We start from the raw sequence: 6,059 nt of genomic DNA, 5'->3' as shown, positions 1-6,059 counted from the left end.
ATACACACCCCAAAAAAAATAAAATACACACCCTACACACACACACCACCCACACACACACTACACACACACACTACACACACACACCATACACACACCCCATACACCCACACACCACCCACACACACCCTACACCCACACACCATACACACCCCTTACACCCACACACACCCTACACACACACACCATACACACACACACCACCCCCACACACACTACACCCACACACCATACACCATACACACCCCATACACCCACACACACCCTACACACACACACCACCCACACACACACACTACACACACCCACACACCACCCACACGACACACTACACCCACACACCATACCACCATACACACCCCATACACCTACACACACCATACACACACACACCCTACAAACACCCCATACACCCACACACACCCTACACACACACACCACCCACACACACACTACACACACACACACCATACACCACCCCCATACACCCACACACACTACACACACACCCACACCACCCACACACACACTACACACACCACCCACACACACACTACACACACACACCATACACACACCCATACACCCACACACCACCCACACACACACACTACACCCACACACCATACACCATACACACCCCATACGCCCACACACACCCTACACACGACACACACCACCCACACACACACACACACCCTACACACACCCTACACACACACACCCTACACACACACACCCTACACACACACCACACACACACCACATACACCCACACACCACACACACACTACACCCACACACCATACACCATACACACCCCATACACCCACACACACCCTACACACACACACCACACACACACACACACACACACCCCATAAACCCACACACACCCTACACACACACACACCACCCACACACACACACACCCTACACACACACACCCTACATAAACACACCCTACACACACACACCCTACACACACACACCCTACACACACCCACACACCACCCACACACACACTACACCCACACACCATACACCATACACACCCCATACACCCACACACACCCTACACACACACACCACCCCCCCCCCACACACACACACCCTACACACACACACCCTACACACACACCCACCCACACACACACACCCTACACACACACACAGCCCTACATAAACACACCCTACACACACACACCCTACACACACACCCACCCTACACACACACACCCTACACACACACCCTACACACACACACCCTACACACACACCCTACACACACGTGTGCCATACACAGACCCAAGTCTGTAAATCTGTCCTTTGGATGTCTGTTGTCCATCTAAATAAAGTTTGTTTACACTTTTACTTTCTCAGTTTAAACTTCCATCCTTCTCTCCTCTCTTTTCCCCTCCTCTCCTTCTCCTCTCCTCTCTTCTCCTCTCCTCTCCTCTCTTTTCTCCATGGTCTCCTGTTCCTCTTCCTCTCTTCAGAGGGTCTATGCCCCACCCTGACACAGCTGGTACACACTAAGAAGCAGCCAGGGACCTCCTGGTCGTGTGTGTGTGTGTGTGTCAGTGTTTGTTTTGGAATTTCCCTGTATGGTGGTCAGAATGCTAAGCCAGGAATTGCAGAACACCCACACTGACACACACTCAAACACACACGCAGACGCTCACATACACATATATGTGCATATGTAAGTACTGTGGATCACACCTGCACAGCATTACCCAGCATTCAACACTCTGTCTTTCGAAACATGATACACACCTGAGTGTGCGTGTAAACTGGATGTAGGAGAGTTCATGAGTGAGGGAGGGGAGAAGGCACACAGAGAGAAGAGAGAGAGAGAGGTAGAGAAGAGAGAGGGAGAGAGAAGAGAGAGAGAGAGAGGGAGAGAAGAGAGAGAAGAGAGAGAGAGAGGGAGAGAAGAGAGAGAAAAGAGAGAGAGGGAGAGAAGAGAGAGAGAGAGGGAGAGAAGAGAGAGGGAGAGAGAGAAGAGAAGAGAGAGAGAGAGGGAGAGAAGAGAGAGGGAGAGAGAGAAGAGAGAGGGACAGAGGGAGAGAAGAAAGGGAGAGAGAGAAGAGAGAGGGAGAAAAGAGAAGAGAGAGGGAGAAAAGAGAAGAGAGAGGGAGAGGAGAGAGGGAGAGAAGAGAGAGGGAGAGGAAAGAGGGAGAGAAGAGAGAGAGAGAAGAGAGAGGGAGGGGAGGGAGAGAGAGAAGAGAGAGGGAGGTGGACAGGGTTTATTAACTTGTTGAAAGAATTTCACTTAATCCCCCAGTCAGGAAATGAACACAGACACTGTTACTGAGGGAGGGAGAGGGAAGGAGGAGAGAGGAGGGGAGTGAGGGAGGGAGAGGGGAGGAGGAGAGAGGAGGGGAGTGAGGGAGGGACATTGAGGCCGGTTTGACAAAAAACAGGTTCAGATCTGCCTTGTTACCACACACACACACTCACACACTCACTCACACACTCACACACACACACACTCACACACACTCACAAGGGAGGATTACATTGAGTCATTGGTCATCATGTTACCCTGTCTGAACACCATCCACCAGACTCATCTTACACCCCCAAGAGTGTGTGTGAGAGAAAGAGAGTGTGTGTGTGAGAGTGTGTGTGTTTGTCTGTTTATGAGTCATACCCAGATTGATTATGAAATTAATATGCCTGTGTTGCCTTGACGAGACAACCACAGCAACCATTGCACTGTTGAGTGTGTATGTGTGTGTGAGTGGGGTGTGTATGCGTGTGTGAGTGTGTGTGGGTCTGTGTGTTGGTGTGTGTGTGTGTTTGTTTGGGTGTGTGTGCATCATTCCAGGTTTGTGGAGGAAGTCAGCTGTCAGCCTATCAGCTCCCAGATCTGCTGGTGATTGACAGGAAGGATCATTACCATGGCGACAAGACGTCTCTCTAAATTTGACAGACAGGAAGCAGATTAAAACTGCTTCTTCTCCTGGACCCCTGAGTGAGGGGGTGGGGGAGGGGAGGAGATAATGTACTGTACATTACCATTTTAACAGCAGACCTCCCTCCCTCCCTCACCTCTCTCCCTTCTCCCCCCTTCCTTAACCCTTCCCCTTCTCCCTCATGTTCTGGTTAGTGAATTGAGGTCTTCAAATTAACTACCAATTACTTACCTCTTTATACTGGAGTGGTCTGGCGTGTGTGTTTGTGTGTGTGTGTTTGTAACTGAAAGGTTCATTCTTCCTACAACTTGTCACAATATTATTCTATCAATTATAAATTATCTCTCACACACACAAACACACACACACACACAAACACACACACACAAACACACACACACACACAAACACACACACACACACACACACTTACATACACACACACACACAAACACACACACACACACACACTTACATACACACACACACACACACACTTACACACACACACACACACACACACACACACTTACACACACACACACACACTAGATGGTTTTGTGGTCTAATCTAGATTAACAGTGGCAGCCGTTAATGTCCTATTCACTCCTTCTCTATCCCTCCATCTCCCCTCCTCTATCCCTCCATCTCCCCTCCTTCTCTATCCCTCCATCTCCCCTCCTTCTCTATCCCTCCATCTCCCCTCCTTCTCTATCCCTCCATCTCCCCTCCTTCTCTATCCCTCCATCTCCCCTCCTTCTCTATCCCTCCATCTCCCCTCCTTCTCTATCCCTCCATCTCCCCTCCTTCTCTATCCCTCCATCTCCCCTCCTTCTCTATCCCTCCATCTCCCCTCCTTCTTTATCCCTCCATTTCCCCTCTATCCCTCTTCCATTCCTCCTTTTATTCTTCCTCTATCAATCTTTCCATCCCTTTATTTCCACTCAATTTCCACTCAATCAGAGAGGGAGTATGAGTTTGGGGTATACATACACATATACACACATACACACGCACCCACACATACACACATTCACATACACACACACACACACACACATACACACACACACACACATTCACACACATACACACACACACATACACACACACACATTCACATACACACATACACACACACATACACACATACACACACACACACACAGACATACACACACACACACACACATACACACACACACATACACACACACACACATACACACACACACATACATACACACAAACATACACACATTCACATACACACACACACGTACACACACACACATACACACACACATGCCAGTACAGTGGTTATAGATTAAACATATCTCAAGTTTTTCCTCCTTCCCTCTCCTTCCCTCTCCTTCCCTCTCCTTCCCTCTCCTCTCCTCTCCTTCCCTCTCCTCTCCTCTCCTCTCCTCTGCTCTCCTCTCCTCTCCTTCCCTCTCCTCTCCTCTCCTTCCCTCTCCTCTCCTTCCCTCTCCTCTCCTCTCCTCTCCTCTCCTCTCTTCTCCTCCTCCAGTGTATTCAGGTCAGACTGTCTGTGGATTCAGCACAAGTTTCCAATTATGTTTAATACCCTCAATACCCCTGCCCCCCCCCCACTCCTCCCCACTCCTCCCCTGCTCTCCTCCCCACTCCTCCCCACTCCTCCCCACTCCTCCCCTGCCCTCCTCCCCACTCCTCCCCTGCCCTCCTCCCCACTCCTCCCCTCTCTTCCCCACTCCTCCCCTGCCCTCCTCCCCTCTCTTCCCCACTCCTCCCCTGCCCTCCTCCCCACTCCTCCCCACTCCTCCCCTGCCCTCCCCCCACTCCCCCCCCCGAGCAAAAATGTGCTCATTAAAATGAATCTATTTCCCATGTCAGAACTCTACACAGACACACACACACACACACACACTCGAACACACACACAGACACTCGAACACACGCTCTCCAGTCACTCAGAAAGCTGCCAGACAGTCGCGCTCTTAATCAAAACCAAATGTTTCCTGAGTTTCGAGTTACCCAGTGTGTCAGTCACACACACCCTCACACACACTAACTCACACACACACACACCCATACACACACACTAACTCACACACACTGGGGGTCTCCATGGTGACCAGAGCACATGGCCAGGGTCAGAGGTCAACGTTCTGCATGGAGAGTGAGTGTGCATGGTTCGAGAGAACATGGTTGCACTGATGTTTCTTAAAATGAGTAAAACAACTTTATTTTCTGAATGTCCCCTCCCTTCCCCCCTCTCTCTCTCCCTCCCTTCTCTCTCTCTCCCTCCTTCCCTCCCCCCTCTCTCTCTCCCTCCTTCCCCCCCCCCTCTCTCTCTCTCCCTCCCTCCCCCCCCCTCTCTCTCCCTCCCCCCCCTCTCTCTCCCTCCCCCCCCTCTCTCTCCCTTCCTCCCCCCTTCCCTCCCTCCCTCCCCCACAGACACACACACACACACACAGTCACACACACACAATGAGGGAGGATGCAGTACACCAATATAGACAGGACAGCATATGTCATCTTTATTGCGATTGGCTAGACAGGTGACAGACATGCCTCTTTAGCCATTAGCAGGTCAGATATATAATATACTCGTGGTAGGAATGTTGGTTAGAAAAATTCCTCCTTCATCCTCATCTTCATCAATACAAACAGTAAACAACATTATAAACAATAAACAACATTATAAACAATAAACAACTTTATAAACTAGATCACCAACATGAATGTGGATAGAGGCCTTCAATGTGAGGGCCAGGATCAGGGGTCAGGGTGGCTGAATGTAAATGAGTTCCAGAGTGTTCAGAGAGATTAGAACCTCAGCCATCACCATCAGATAGACTAGGGAAGAAAAGTGCTAAGATATAGATTCATCATCATCATCGCGACAGTAACACTCCAACACTCCAGTTCAGAATGCCATGCATGTTCTGGAGCTTGCTCAGGTAACCCCAGGGTTCAAGCATATTCTAGAGTTCTGGAGTGTTCTATAATTCTGGAGAATTCTGGAGAGTTCAGGATTTCCCGGTAAGTTCTAGAGTTAAGGTCAGGTCTTCTATATCCTTCCCTCTCTTCCTCCATCTCTGCTCCTGTAGAAGCCACAGCCCTTCTGACCACGCCCCCATCATGCAGATA

Source organism: Osmerus mordax, unplaced genomic scaffold (genome assembly GCF_038355195.1).
Source record: "Osmerus mordax isolate fOsmMor3 unplaced genomic scaffold, fOsmMor3.pri Scaffold_126, whole genome shotgun sequence".
Classification (NCBI taxonomy): Eukaryota; Metazoa; Chordata; class Actinopteri; order Osmeriformes; family Osmeridae; genus Osmerus; species Osmerus mordax.
The sequence above is the reverse complement of the archived record's forward strand: the minus strand, read 5'-3'. Positions refer to the sequence as shown.